The sequence below is a fragment of the Amphiura filiformis genome, unplaced genomic scaffold (assembly GCF_039555335.1).
Source record: "Amphiura filiformis unplaced genomic scaffold, Afil_fr2py scaffold_597, whole genome shotgun sequence".
In the NCBI taxonomy this organism is placed as follows: domain Eukaryota; kingdom Metazoa; phylum Echinodermata; class Ophiuroidea; order Amphilepidida; family Amphiuridae; genus Amphiura; species Amphiura filiformis.
In genome coordinates, this window is record NW_027306061.1 from 1,285,368 (window position 1) to 1,301,484 (window position 16,117).

The following is a 16,117-nucleotide window of genomic DNA, read 5'->3' on the forward strand; positions in this document are numbered from 1 at the left end:
TGAAATAGGTGGCTCTTCAGGAGTTTCTTAAACTGTTCAAAAATACAATTTTTGATTTGACCTGATAGTTTATTCCACAATCTGGGAGCATAGGCAGTAAAGATATACATTGCGATCGCAGCAAGCGCGAAAATTAGCATATATAGCGTTTTTTTTACTATATTCCTAGCCTGTTTAGAGCATATTTAAAAGAATGTGTGCCAAAATTGCTTGTCCCTCCTCTCTCAGCTTACCAAAGATTTAAAGTAAAAGAATATATTATATGTTCTACATGACAACCAGTGCATGTCACATCATTTCAAATTTGACACACCCGCCTTTCCCCCTAAGGTGTGGGTGTTTCTATGGTGTTCCACCAATTTGCAATGTACTGTATGTACATGTATATTATTGTAATAGGCGTGATACATGTACAACAACTGAAATACAGCTTCATCATATGTACTTATCTCATTGCTAATGTGTAAGTGAGTAAGTAGGGGTGAGTGAGTGAGCCAGCAAGTGATTGCTTGAGAAGTGATTGTTTGAGTCCCGGGGTTTGAGTGTGTATGAGTGAGTGATTGCTTGATTGAGTGAATAAGAAGAGGGTGAATGGACAAATGTCAGAGTGACTGGGTGGGTCAGTGAGTGAGAGAGTGAGTGAGTGAGCGAGTGAGTGAGTGAGGGGTGAGGGAGTGAGTGAGTGAGTGAGTGAGTGAGTGGGGGGGTGAGTGAAAAGGTGAGCAAGTAAGTGAATGATTGTTGAGTGAGTGAGTGAGTATCAGTCATCAGTGGTTCAGGTGTGTTGGGTGTGTGTGTGATATGATGTCTTGTAGTGTTTGATCAGATATTAAAAGTCTGAAACTAAATCAACATGTATTCCTAAAGTTGCTATTACCTGTATATTTCCTTCCTTCCTTTTCATTACTGTACTTACAACAGCATGATAACCAGTGGCAGGGGAAGTATTAAAATTTAGGGGGACAGGGTACAAGTATATTTAATTTTATTTAATGCTGGTTTTACTGGGACATTTGCACGTGTAATAAATAAAGTATATTTTGGTATTTTAAGGGCCAATGTGAGTGAAGTACGCAAAATTGTGCAATTTTACCCTATTTTGACCTAAATAACAGTGCTTTTTGCACTAAAAAGGAATATATGCACAGTGCAATTATTGCTTTATTTTTTCATCTATGTGGATTTTTAGGGGGGGGGGGGCATTGCCCCAAAAATTCAAATTTGACCGAAATTGTATGGCTTAAAAATACCACTAAAATACAGATTGTTTGCTTTTGATGTAAGTAAATTATGAATATAAAAGTAAGCTTTACAGTGAAAAGGTCACTGAACTACAATAATTCCAGGAAATTGAAACTGAATTGCCTTTACAGTTTTATACAGTGTTTAGAAAATGATTTTAGAAGAATGAAGCTCAGGGTGTAGATAGGGGGAAAATTGTAAAATAATTTATAAGGTATAAATTATTTTACAATTTCCCCCTATCTAACCAAGTGATATTTAATCCTAGTTTAATTTTGCATAAAAGGTGTTTTGGTTGGGTTTTTTTTTGTATTTTGTTCTTTAGTTTTGTAATTTTTTGTCTGGGTTTGTTTGTTGTTAACTTTACTGCAGTTGATTTGTTTTCACAGTACGAGTATGCAGAATATCTGTTTCTTGCTCGTCACTCTCTTCTCTAATAAAGGAGATGTTTAAACATAGTTCACACTTTTGAATTAATAACTTGGATGAGGAAAAGCACTTGTCAGCTGAGATTCAAAGAACAGAATGAAAGAGTATCACAGGATATCGACCTTGATCATGAAGTCCCAACAAAGTTCAAGTGAACAGACTTTAATCTTGAGCGTGCCAAATTTGAAATCTCTATAAGAAGTGATTTCTGAGTGGAAATGAAGCCAACTTGAGTGGAAAGCATTTTTACCATGCCTTCTTACCATGCTAGACCCCCCATGACAGGGTTGCCTAGGAGGCATAGGGAACGAGTTAGTGTACAGTTATCAGGAAGGGAAGTGACAAATTCATTCGCAGGATGGGTTGGCTCCCCTGAGATAAAAAACGTACAAGTTACGCGCTTAGCACTGGTACATATATTAACTCAATTTCCTTGACAAAGGTCGACAACCTGTGTGAATTTGTGTGGAGCAGTTCAGTTGGGTATGAGGTTGTACTAAAGAATGCTTTGGGCGAAGTAAGTATTGGGTGAGTCAGTGAACTTTTGTCATGGGGATTGGAATACTTCAAGTTGTAACCAATGGTGCTGGGCAGTGTAAGCATAAAGTGCACTAAGAGCGCATGTATCGGAAAGATATGCGAGATAGAGGGCTCTTTTGCAGTTAATTAAATTTGTGTTGAAGAGCAGACAGAGGTAGACGTGATCAGTTCTGTGGTGATGAAAGAGTATGGATACACTACGCACTAGCGATGTGCTGGAAATTGTTAGTTTTAGGATTAGTTTACTAGGATCGGGTAGTTTTTGATGCAGGATGGAGGATTTATATTGAAAATGCTGAGTGTACTGTTGATCTATGTGTTGTTTTGCAGTGTGTATTGGTTCTATCCAAAGTTACATCAAAAATGGGTATGTACATGTATATACAGACTTAACCATGCACAGTCTTTATAAGTTGGCACAATATGTATTGTGCTGAGGTGTCTGTGCAGGAGACTACATGTATGCTTGGTGTTTATACTGTGGCGTATCATGCTATTGTTTGACCACCATGCTTGATTTAAAACTTGATTGGACAGTTGTGTAAAAGGTACATATATTATTATTATTACTATGAACCATTCTATCCAGATATCCAGGTTGATGTTCATAAAAAAAGTTTTCTCAATTTATAAATAGTTTCTTAAAATGTCATCAGTTTGGCACAGATCCATCATGGTCTGTCTTTGCAAGTGGTTGAAGTGGTTATTGTCATAGAAATAAAAGAATGGGTTAAGAAAACTTGCCATTTGCATGTACCGTATCATTTATTCAGTGTCTGTTTGGGAATTAAAGGTATGTGGGCCTAAATAGATCTAGAACTTTCTTGATGCATACATTGAAAAGGGGGAGGGGGTTACTGTTAGCTGTGTGCACTAACTTTTATATATGTATATGAGGGTGTTAACTAAGCCCGATCCTGACTCCACATCACAGCGCGATGCGATGCTATAAAAACTTTAATCTGAGCCAGGTTTTTACGAGCTCAGCAGTGAAAATTCTCATCGCACGGTGGAAATTTTGGTCCACAATGGAGTTGGAAAATGTTCAACTTTTTTGCAAATCAAAATCAAGGTCAGTAGAAATCGAATGACCTTAAAATTAAAGGAGATGCAGACCCCACATGCTTTTCAATCATCGTGCAATGAAATTAAAATGTGCATTTTAACGATGGGATGCTGCAATGTTTGAAAAGCATCAAAGCATCGCGCTGCGAAGTGGAGTCAGGATCGGACTTAACAGTTGAAGTAAAAAGGTATGGTACATAGTGTTTGTGTTAATGGTACATACATTGTAAGTCACAGTTTTTGAGACACCATCATCATGATCATATATGATATATAGGCATACTCATCAATATTCAAATCCAGGTTATGATACATGTATGCAGTGAACAACATCAAATCAGAAAGAGCTAAAAGGATGTGGTAAATGGTTTATAAAGTTGATATGGTGCAGTGCATACCATGATGTGAACGATACACTGTACATCCTGATTTAAACTTTGTGAGATGTTGGATTTCACTACACCATGTAGTGTTGTCCAGGGATGACACCTTCACAGTTGAACTAAAACTATCTAGTGATGGATGTAGCAGGTTGATTGGTACTGGTGCCTCACTCAGTTTTTTTTTTTTGCTTTTTGTGTTACTTCTTTGCAGATTGAAGGATCAAAATACTTGGAGACAGTTCCGTTTGTGGTAAGTCGGTAGACAAAGTTAATTATGACCATTATTTTAAAGCCTTAATGTACGATTTCCATTCAAATTTTGATGAAAATTTAAATTTTGTTTTTATTTATTCAAAATGCTGACAAATTATTGTTAGGAAATGTTTCTGTCCATTTTATGGCAAATAACAATGTAAAGTTTTTACTGTTTACTGTGGAGTTCTAATAACTTAAAGGAGTATTCTGTGATCGTAGCATTGTCTTTTTATGACATTTTTCAGTAGATATCCACAAAAAAAGCTTATTCCCAAAATTTCAATTGATTCCGATTTTGCGTTTGCGAGTTATGCAGGATTATGTGTATTACACTGCTCCATAGACAATGTGTTGTAATTTCGTTCTGGTGTACCAGAACGTAATTCAAATTTCACGATATTTTTGCTAAACGAATTAATCTGTGCGCAAGATCTCAACTTTTTTTGAGAAAAGTAGGGGGATAATGCTGTGGATCACAAAATGCCCTTCTAATGTCTGAACTATGATATTATAATGTCAAAATTGTTCTTTGACCTGACAAACACAAAATTTGGTTGATTCTAGATTTAGGTGTAAGTTTTGACATATTGTGTAAACATCACAAATATGCCAAAAAATCAGGTTTGAAAAAATTAACCAATTTCTTAAAAGATTGTGCATTATGGCTTTAATTTACATTCTTGTAACTGGATTCATCGATTATGTGTTAGGCTTGTGTTTTGGGATGATAGTTCCCACTGTTCCTTTAGGTTTGGCTTTGTAATAGAGTATTACGGACAAAGATTTATTGTCCAAGTAATCCCGAGCAGGGCTGTACAATACAGTGAAAAATGTATGTCACTGCTAAACCACACTTTCCCCCACACTTAAGGTGGTATTGGACCCATTATGAAAGTGCTCTAAACATGTTTTAACCAGATTAATTGAATAGAGCAAAGCACACTAATTAATATGCCTTTTGTTTGAAGTAGATCGGACATACGGTTTTCAAAATATATCAATTTATATTTTCTTTATATCTTATTGTTTTTATCAATAATCAATATAGTTAATGAGCTAAAATGACTGGAGAAGCTCATTAACATATAATTTGCCAATATTATGCTAAAATCCATGCATAAATATTTCAGGTACTTTTATTTTGTATACTTTTTGTTTTGAAACTTGGTCAAAGTGTTTCTAATATGTTCTAATGTATTTTATAATGAAGCCGCCCCCTAATTTGCATATTTGCATAATTAATTAGCATTTATGAAAATTAGCTCATTAATTATGCAAATATGCAAATTAGAGGGCGGCTTCACTATATAATACATTAGAACATATTAGAAACACTTTGACCAAGTTTCAGGGCAAAAGTATGCAAAATAAAAGTACCCTGAACATTTATGCATTGATTTTTAGCAAAATATTGGCAAAAATTACATATTAATGAGCCTTTGCAGTCCTTTTAGCCTAAAACTATATTGATTATTGACAAAAACAATAGGGTACAAAGAACATACAAATTGATGTATTATGGAAACCGTATGTCCGATTTGTCCAAACAAAAGGCATATTGATCAGTGTACTTTACCCTACTCAATTAATCTGTTTAAAACATGCTCAAAGCATTTCCTAATTTCTAGAAAATGCATCCAATACCACCTTAACCATTTGGAAGGCTTAGGTGAAAATGTTCATAGTGCCAAAGATTTGGAGAACACTTCCAGTCATTTTGGGATAGATTTGGGTTGTACAGTTTTAAAAAAGTGATTTTTTTTTTACAAAACTGGTTTTAAGATAGGATGTTTTTCAAAATTGTCTCCAAAAATCTGGAAAATTCAACTCAACTTATTTTTATATAAAAAATTGCAACAATTTTCCAGAAATTGGGAAAATTTACTCTAATTTTGAACAGAAATAATAGAAAATTAGTACATTTTAAGAATAGGTATTTGCAATCTCGGCTGCACCCCCTACCAAAATCCCCTTCCTACTCACTCTGAAACATTTGGCACCTACGCGGCATATGTAAACTGCAGATTTTCTGTATGATCACATAGGCATCAACTTAAAAAACTTACAGGAAAGATATGATATTCTGTGTGAATCACAGACGTAAACATGCTGAATGAGCACTTGATTATCATGTTTAGGCAAGAAATGTAATGTAAATAGTGATGAAATAGGTACATGCCCAATATGGAAGTAAGCTTAATTTGACCGAATTATGAGTCAGACAAGACTATGTGATAACTGCTGGCACATTTGCAGCATCACATTTTGGTACTTTAAGGCGTGTTTTAAAAAGTTTGATAACCATACCAAATTGCTGCTTGCTTCACAATCTGGTTCCTGCTTATTTTTAACCCTATTGCATAATTAATTTCTTAAATTATTATGATCACTTGCAAAAATTTCTAAAAAAAGCCAACAAACCACCATGTGTATCCTGAATGTATAATTATGATAAAATAAATATTCTATATTGGGCCTAACTACAGAAAGCCATGTAAATTTGTCATTTGATATTTTAAGCAATTCCTGTAACGTTGGTGATCTCTTTATATTCCGTCACTATGGTTATTAAATCATTTTTGTGTGCACTGTGGAAGTAGAAATTACATGCAGAAGTATATTTTCATTTGCAATTGGCATTAAATGGATTCAGAAGAATTTCTGTTATAATCTACAAAAGTTGAAGGAAAGTTCGAGGAATTTAATAAATGTCTACTACGTTCTTGAATGAAATGTAAATTCAAATTGTATGTAAAATTGTTTTAAAAAATCCACAGGTAAATTTATGAAAATGGAAATGTTTTGACTGCAACATTTTTGACATTTTGCTTCACAAATAGCACTTGGGTTATAAATAAAATAATACTGAACTTTTGAAATTTCTCACAAAATTGTGTCACACAAACTTTTGTCATGTACAAAATTTCCTCACAAAAAATTAAATATATAGGAAATCTAACCAATGTAATGCTGCTGATTATAGCGATTATTTAGATATCATCGTCATAGCAACAAGTGATGCAGAAGATAGCGATGATTAAGGTCTCAATTGCAAAGCCAAGCGGGGCTTATTAAAGTCTACTCAAGCGTGTTGGACATTTCCTGAAGTACTTAAGGGAAAGCCCTCTGGTAAAGAGTAGTACCTGGTAGTGACTGTTATGCAGGTGCCCCAAAGTGATGTTCTTGTCCAGTACTGAAAAGGATGAAAATTGCAGGGTAAAAATTTGTTTTGAGAAGGCACCCATTTTCAGACCATTCCATTATGCACATGCTACCGAATATGTTTTTAAGATACAGATTTGTAGGTGGGGAACTAAGGCAAAAAGTTTGGGACCCCTAAAGCAATTTGCCTTTAGTGACTTGAGTTGAAGTCCACACTCCCCCTGTGGAAGATTTTAGAAACATCTTCCACAGGGGGAGTATGAATTTCAAATTGAATTAACATATTAGCCAACTCCATTTGAAACCCACCCCCTTCTATGGAAGATTCTGGCTGATACTTTCTGGGAGGGTGTATGAATTCAAAAGGAGGTATTCATTAAATTCATACTGTCCCTTTGTGGAAGATATTTCCAAAATCTCCCACAGGGGTAGTGTGGACTTCAATGGAATAGCCCGAAATGTCTATATTTTTTTGTTTATTATGTGTTTGTTTAGCAAATGAAAGTTACAATTTTTATCTTAGTATGTAGTCCCGTATGTAGTTCTATGACTTCACTAGGCTAGGCTACACTAGGCCGTTTCAAAGCGATGTGCAATTTAATTATTTAATTATTCAGGTTGTTGCATGATGGTCGGCTGCAGTGCGGACTCTGTCTGCGGGCTGTCTTAGAAGCCTGCTGACATTGCCGCACTGCAGCCGGCCAGCACAGATGCGCTTCCTAGGTGTGTTCATTATGATGTATTTGTTAAATCCATGGTATGTAATTCTTTTGTATGTATTTCATTTGTATTTTGATGTATTTTGTTTGACCCTGGGCCAGACTGGAAATCAGTGTGGACCACTGAGTTTGTTCCCCAGGCAAAATAAGATCTTTAATAAAATAAAATAAAATAAAATAAATACGCTATTTTATTTTGAAAAATTGGGTTTCCTTTTTTTTAAATTTCATGTGGCTTAAGAACCATAGCATGCAAGAGATAAACAAGACTCTTGCTATATATCTGAAGATTCATTTTATGGCTGACATCAACCTATTTATGCAGTTCATATGATATGTAGCTAAATATCTTAGGAATCTAATCTATGTTATTACTGTACACAAATCACTACACAAAATACTAACAGTGTTATAGTTTGCATAGTGATTTATGTCTCTATCTTTATTATGTCAATTTGTTTCTTTATCAATCAGTGTATCTTACAACTTACTGGCATGCTGTAAAACAAAGTTTGGAAAGACTCATATTCCCAATCTTAAATTGAAAGAATAGGCCATTCAAATCTATAACAAAAGGAACATTACAGAAACCAAGAAAACTCATCAGATCAGAATAGTGGGCTTGAAGGAACTTATCTTGTTTTGAAGTATATGGCAACATTTTTTTACGTGGACAGACAGGAAAAAATGGGCAATTCAGGAATTCCATTCCCAGAAAATTTGGTAATCTGGAGGGAAATTGTTTTTTTTGGGGGGGGGGTAACGAAATACACAAAATATGGTGGGAAATCTGGATATATTGGAGGGAAATTTGTCTACATTCCTGGGAAATGAACATTTTTTCCAGGCCTGAGACAGAAACTTAAGTTGTAGATGGCTGCAGTATAATTATAAAATGTTATGTATGTTGATAGTTAACCTGGTCTTTGTGGTGTCAAAGGGTACTCGCATTGTGTTTACGCTGACCCGAAGTCTAACCCTGTCAAAAGTTGATAGGAATGCTTGGTACTATTGGTGTCCTCATCTCAGCCCATGTACATATTTTTATTTTGTTATTTACATTTTTGGTCCATCACTTTATTTTCCATTCTTTATCAGTCTGTTTTACCAGTATCCAGGCATTCAGATTAGGAAAATAGAGTACCAGGAGCTTTAGAAGATTATAAGATAGCTTAAAATACAAGACCCTAGCATGCTAGTCTTCCCGTATTATCATTATGCAGTTATCACATGAACCAGTACCATAGTGCTACTCATACCCTCTTATACCATTTGATGTAGATCCTGGGATGTAGGTATCCTTCAGTTTATAACGGTTATAATTTTGGAATCAATTGATCTAAGATGATGCAGGTAGGCTGAAAATAAGTGTTACAGTGCAGTCTAATGATTTGTTTGTTTTTTTGTTTGATCTTTTGTTCTTTTTTTTTCACCTTCCTTTTCTTTTTCTTTTTTCGCTATTTTGTTTCATACGTTTGTCATTTCATTTTGTTCTTTCTTCCTTTGCTTTTGTTTTTTCCTTTTTCCTCTCCCTCTTCTCACTGTCTTTTCTTTCTTTCTTTCAATATTGGAGGGTCTCGCGACACATACCTGTTCACAGTATGGCTTACAGTCTATGGTGGCAGAGATAATACCAAAAGACAGGCAAAGTATGCCAACATTTTTTTTTTTTTTCAGGATTGTAGCTCAGTTCTCGGGCTCAGTTCCTGGACAGCATAGCAGTGTCCTTTGAATAGCGGGCATTAGCAAATCCTGCATGGCCCGTAATATAGCACAAGCAAAGCTAATTGATGTGAATATTTGGGTCTATCTAATTTATTTACATCATATCAGAGAGCTAGCACAGTGTATGTGCACAGAGCCTGTGCGAATTTGCAGTTGATCTGTCTACAGATGTTTGTGTTTAACTGTAAACAGAGATGTCTTTCATTGCATTGCTCTCCTTGTACATTTTCAGCCATTTCAATATGATTCACAATGTGACAAGTTCATTACAATGTCACCTCTCTCCAAGACAGGTAAACGTCACTACCAACTTCATTGCTCATAATCAAACCCATAGTCAAAAATTTATTGGGAGCAGCTGGCAAGAACTTCTTCAGAGGGGGGAACAAGGCAACGTTGAAGGGGGCAATTTGGATGAAAATGGTCAATGCAAGATGAAAATCATGAAGAGGTACAATAAAAGCTTACAAAACTTTTAAAAATAACATGGCAGACAGTATCCCACAGGGGATGAGAGGGGGACAAGACTTCTCTTAGGGATAGCACAGTTGCCCCCCCCCCCCTTTTTTTGCCCCTTGGTTACTCCACTAGGAGGGGTAGGAGAGTTGAGCTGGATTTCCAAAATATGATGAATCATATTGTACAAAAAGTAGGCTACAACTATTATCAGCTTTTCAAACATTTTTGCACTTGAAAGTTGACCTTTTGTAAGTGTTATTTTTGTACACATTTCAGTGTTCAGTATGTTTGTGAGTTGACTTTGGATTGTAATGCTTGATCCTTTCAGTCTCCTGTAAGTCTTTTTCAGCATACATGTCTGGGTAGAAATAGGATTATTTGGTCTGTTAGGGTAGACTGGCTTTTTGAACCAATCATGGGGAATTGAATTCAGCCTGGCACCTCATTTTGTTCCTTTGTTCTATGTTACAGCCATTTGTGTAAGCCCAAAAGGGCCCAAAACCAATCAGCTCACCTCACCTCACCTCACCTAGAGGCTGTTTCATCCTCTGTGTATGAAGCCCTCTTCAAGAATCTTCCATTTCTGTCTGTCTTGTGCATCCATTGCCCAAGTAGTGCCTCACCTCACCTGTTTCATCCTCTGTGTATGAAGCCCTCTTCAAGAATCTTCCATTTCTGTCTGTCTTGTGCATCCATTGCCCAAGTAGTGCCTCACCTCACCTAGAGGCTGTTTCATCCTCTGTGTATGAAGCCCTCTTCAAGAATCTTCCATTTCTGTCTGTCTTGTGCATCCCTTGCCCAAGTGGTGCCTCTAGCAGGTCAAGCATGCAGGTATCACCAAATCACCACAGCGGCCTATCCATGCACCGGCTTAGGTTTCAGACTGTACACATTGCATAACTTCATAATAACAGGAAAAAAACCCAGAATGAACGTGATTCGGGTCAAAAACGCTAAAAAAAAAGGAAAAAGAGTTGTTTTTATTCTCTGAAATTTCCCGTTTTTGAAAAAAAAAATGTATGCACAGTTACCAAAATTTGATTACAAGCCCTTGGTAATTTTATGACCTATCTCTTTTAAGTCTTTTTGTTGTAAAACATTTTGACCCCTCTATTTCAGATGTAAAATAATTATGATCCCTCAGTATGTTCATTGCCCCCCTAAAGTCTGGATTGAGGGCAACCCAGGGCAACACCTCCATTACCCCCCCATTTGTGACATGCACAATGAGATAATAAATATGCATGAAACATATTAATAAGGGTACCGGGTAACATTTTAAATCCCACAATGGCTCAAGAATTTTAAAGGGAAATGTGTCATTAGGCTTTCCAAGTTCATCATCAGTTGAAATCTTATCAAATTATTCAACTCTGTGTAGAAACTGCACGAGGGATTAGCTGTATAAATGCAAGCTTATTTGAAAAGAGTTCAAGCGAGTTGTATGAATGAAAGTTTGCACTTTTTGAAAAGAAAAGTGTATGTGACATTACTGTCTGGAAGTGGAAATTGAAATGTCACTAACAGATCAATGAACGTTTTGAGTCTTCTCTTAGTCTAGCTTACCTGGAAGCAGTTTAATTGAGTACAAGTTGACTGAATGAAGCCCATATATTCATTGAAAAACTGTGAATGATATTTTTGCATTTCCCAGTAGGACCATACTATGAAGGTGTTATGTCTGGCATGTGGACATGGTAAATTTAATGTGAGGTGAACATGTTGAAGACTGTAAAAGGCAAAAACTTGTGTTACTGTGTAATACAGTATGTACTTCGCACATCAACAAAGTTCCAACTTATGCTCGCGCACCAGTCACACATATGTGACCCGTTACAGCGAAAGGTACCTTATGTCGGCTGCTACATGTGTCTGTTTTTCCATATTGTTGGCAGCAAATATCAAACAATAATGACAATCTGAAGTGGCGGTCATTTCAAATCATCTCCAAGTCAACGAGGTTCAAGAATGTCCTCCTATTGTTAGTGGGTGACTAATACATACCTATACAAATGTAATACAATGCTTTTGTAACACACCATTCATGCCATTTGAATAGGGATTAGCCATAACAAATAAAGACTGGAGCTGTATAACAAACAGTTCTATAGACAGGTACAAGCTTATTATCCTCTACAACAATAGGATTAATGATTGGTTTAGAATGCATTTGGCACTAGCAAAATGAGACATTTGTAGCTCCCGACTTAAGGTACCTTTTGCTGTAACGGGTCACATATATGCAAAGCGCAAAAAGTGTAGGTGCTGCGCCCAACCGTGTGAACGCCATTCTAATTCTTTATCAATCAACTATGTTTTTATAAGATATAGATGTGAAGTTGTAATATTATAACAGGAGACAATGCATATTAATTCTTGTATTATGAAGAAGCTGATTTAAGAAGTAAAACAGTGGCTCAAAACAACATCAGCGAGCGATCCCATTCTTAGGCGAAAATAAAAACGAACCTTTTACTTGTCCTTTTCCGACTGACCCTAATCTTGAAAATCTGGAAAAGGTATTAACAACCTTAATTTTTGGAATTAAAAAAGGGTGTTTTTTATCTTTGTTTGAGGATAATGCCCATTCTTCAATTATCCCCAAACCCCTCCCCCTCTGTAGTAAGAGGTTTGTACTGATGCTATATTTAAGAAAGTAATATTTGTGAGGTAGAGGCTCTAAATAGAAGAGATTTAGGTTGGCAAAATCAGGTTGAACTTGACTTTTTGTAAAACTTGGAGCACTAAAAAATAGCAATAGCTCATTTTGTGTTTAGAATGAACTTAGGGATCGTTCACAAACACTTGTAAGGGGGGGCCTGATGCAAAAAAAATCATCGCGAAAATTTTTCGGGCCCCCCCCCCCCTTTACAGACCTCAAAAATTTCAGGACCCCCCTTTTTGATATGAAAATTATGGGTCAACCCCATAGAAAAACATATAAACTTAATTTTTCCATGAAAATTTGGTCATTTTTTTCAGGCCCCCCCTTAGGAGGGTCAAAAATTTTCAGGGCCCCCCTTTTTGCATCAGGCCCCTCTTACAAGTGTTTCTGAATGGTCTCTTACAACAATCATTACAATAGTTATCTTAAGACAGAGATACATATGTCATATTAATTATTTCATTATTGTTAACACAGGGGGTGTTGTCAATGTCAGGTCAAAAATAAAATACTTGAGCTCATCAGGTCATCAGGGATTTAAGGAGTCTGGGGATTTGGGTCCATGGAATTTGGCCATGGTCTTGACAAGTCATGCAGGAACACAGGTCAGACATAATGAAGTCTATGCAATTCAACTGATGTGATGAAAAGTTTCAATCTTGACTCAGAACTTGACACAAACTTCCTTATTATTATATTAGTTGCATTATCAAGAAACCTCCAAATAGAATACACTTTTAATATACCTTACCATGGTAGGATAAGGGATAAGATCCCGGGATAAGATTTAAGGTTAGGATGAGGATTAGGGTTGGGTTTTGGATTATAGAGTAAAGCCCGATCCTGACTCCACATCGCAGCGCAATGCGGTGCTATAAAAACTGTAATCTGAGCCAGGTTTTTACGAGCTCAGCGGTGAAAAAGTTGAACAATGTTCAACTTTTTCGCATCGCTACTCGATATCGCAGCCGCATACGCTTCTGATTGGCTGCTGGAAAATCAAGGTCGGTAGAATGACCTTAAAAGGAGATGCAGACCCCACATGCCTTTAAAACATCGCAACATCGCGTGATGAAATTAAAATGTACATTTTAATTTCATCGCGCGATGCTGCGATGTTTGAAAAGCATCGCAGCATCGCATCGCGCTGCGAAGTGGAGTCAGGATCGGGCTTAAAGGCCACTATAAATATCTGGAAAACACATTAAGTTGGGAGCTGTACAAAGTTTGGTGGTATAGAGGTGAACATTGACTTGATTATATTTTAAGCCTACTTAATTGGGTTGTCCTTGAAAGTTTGCCTGGTCAACTGGACCCCCCTTTAAGTAGTGTGTTTTACAAGGTTGAACTCCACATGTTAAATAAATTTTCATCTTTGTTGTAAAGGTCATTGGCTCATAAATTTGGTTCTTTATTCCAAAATGTGGATGGACAATATCGAAAGACCAGGAGAGGGGGGGGGGGGGGGAGGGTGTATACTGTTGCAAAAAAATTGTTGTCATAAAAGGTACAAATTTTGGGAAGAAAGTCCACTTTTCACAAAATTGCCACCCCCCTTTTGAAAAAAGGTCCACTTTTTCAAAATCAGCATCCCCCCACAAAAGAATCCTGCGTACTGGCCTGGAAAAGGCCTTCTTCATAGGTAAGCTGTAGGCCTATTTATATTTGTGTAAGGACCCTAGAGATTATTCCTCCAGGGGATTTCTGGGAAGTGGGAACCCTAAACACAATCACTGCTGTTTAGTGTCACAAATAAAGTATTGTAATTTGTATATGGAAGCTGTCAACACTGCATGTTTACTTGGCACCACAACTTGGAAAATGGAACACTATTTACCACTCTGAAAAATTGAGACCCCAGGTCCCCTAATTGCTGCAGTTTTGTAGGCCTACTGGTAAAATTAACAGGCTTGGGCTAGAACTGGCTCATTTTTTTTTTGCAATGCGCTCAAATAGCGCTCGGAACCAATACCAGAATCCCAGCTATATTTGCCAAAAATTAACTACTGCATTATTCTGGAATCGGGAGTAATTATGCCAGGTACATGTAATTATGTTGTATGGAAGTGGCTGTCTTGTCAATTAACATAGATAGGAAACAATCATTTTTTGCACATGTTGTACAATGTATGTTGAAATGACTTCTGTTTGAACTGATCGTCTGAGGGCTTGGAACTGTTTAAGGTCCCATGACAAATTACTTCTATAGACTGTGGCGTAGCTTGGGTCATCATATTGGGGAGGCACCGACCATGATTGGGGGCAGCGGGTCTGATTAGGGGGCACAAGCCATTTTTGGCAATTTTCCTATGGGATTTTCGATTGGTGGCACATGCCCCCTGTGCCCCTATGACGCTACGCCACTGATAAAAGATGAGTTACTTCTATAAAAGATGGGCATTACTATTTTAATTACCTTGAGGTTTAACTTGCATCACCCCACATCCCCCTTCACTCAAACAGTTTCTACTGGTCATTACAGCATATTATCCACCCCGGATGTTACCTGGCATCGCCATGCATTTATACCTGTCAACCGTTTGCTCAGTATAGAAACACACTGAAAGATGTTTTCATCAGTGTACTTTACCCTAATCTATTAGTCAGTATAACATACACAGAGCTATTGACCTACATGTATGTTTCATCTTGCAAAATAAGATAATTCTTTAAAAATTAGTGCTATATTATTTTGGAAACGGGAGTAATATGTTGCATGTGAAAGCTACAGTCTTGTCAATTAACATGGGGACACTCATAGGAAACAATAATTTTTTTTGCACGTGTATGTAGAAATGACTACTGAGCTCTACTGTTTGTACTGGTCATCTGAGGGCTAGGAACCATGATTACTTCTATAAAAGATGAAGGAAAACAGGTCAGAAGTAAAGTGTACCGGACTTGAACTTGTGAGTGACAAGTTGCCATGGTTACCTGTGTAAATCTTAACCTTGAACTTGGGTATGATATAAATCAATTGACAGATGACATTTGTGAATCTTTAGAGGTTGATTCCATAAATCATATTTTAATTATGTTAGTAGACTTCCTCATCCCATTGGCTCATCTTGACTCATGAAGGGTATGTTTATCAAAGTTTATATTGAGTGCCTAACATTACCATGCTTTTATTCCTCTACATTTTCAATCCTCTCATTATCAACCGGGACGTTTCTGCTGCGCTGCTAATGCAAGGTAATGATTCGCTACCCATGTATTTAGTGGGGTGAACGGAAATCCAAAGAAACTTCTTTGTGACCTTCCAACTGCTTCAAAAACAATTATACAATATAAAAATACAGAAGGTGACAAATAAAGAAAATGAAGGAAAGAAAAGAAAGTGAGTGAGAGAGAGAAAGAGAGTGAAGGAATGAAGGAAGAAAGAACAAACAAAATGAAGAATGAAAATCTAGAAAGAACGGATAAAATGCATGTGAGAGGAGAGAGAAAGAAAAAAGAATGAAGGAACAAAA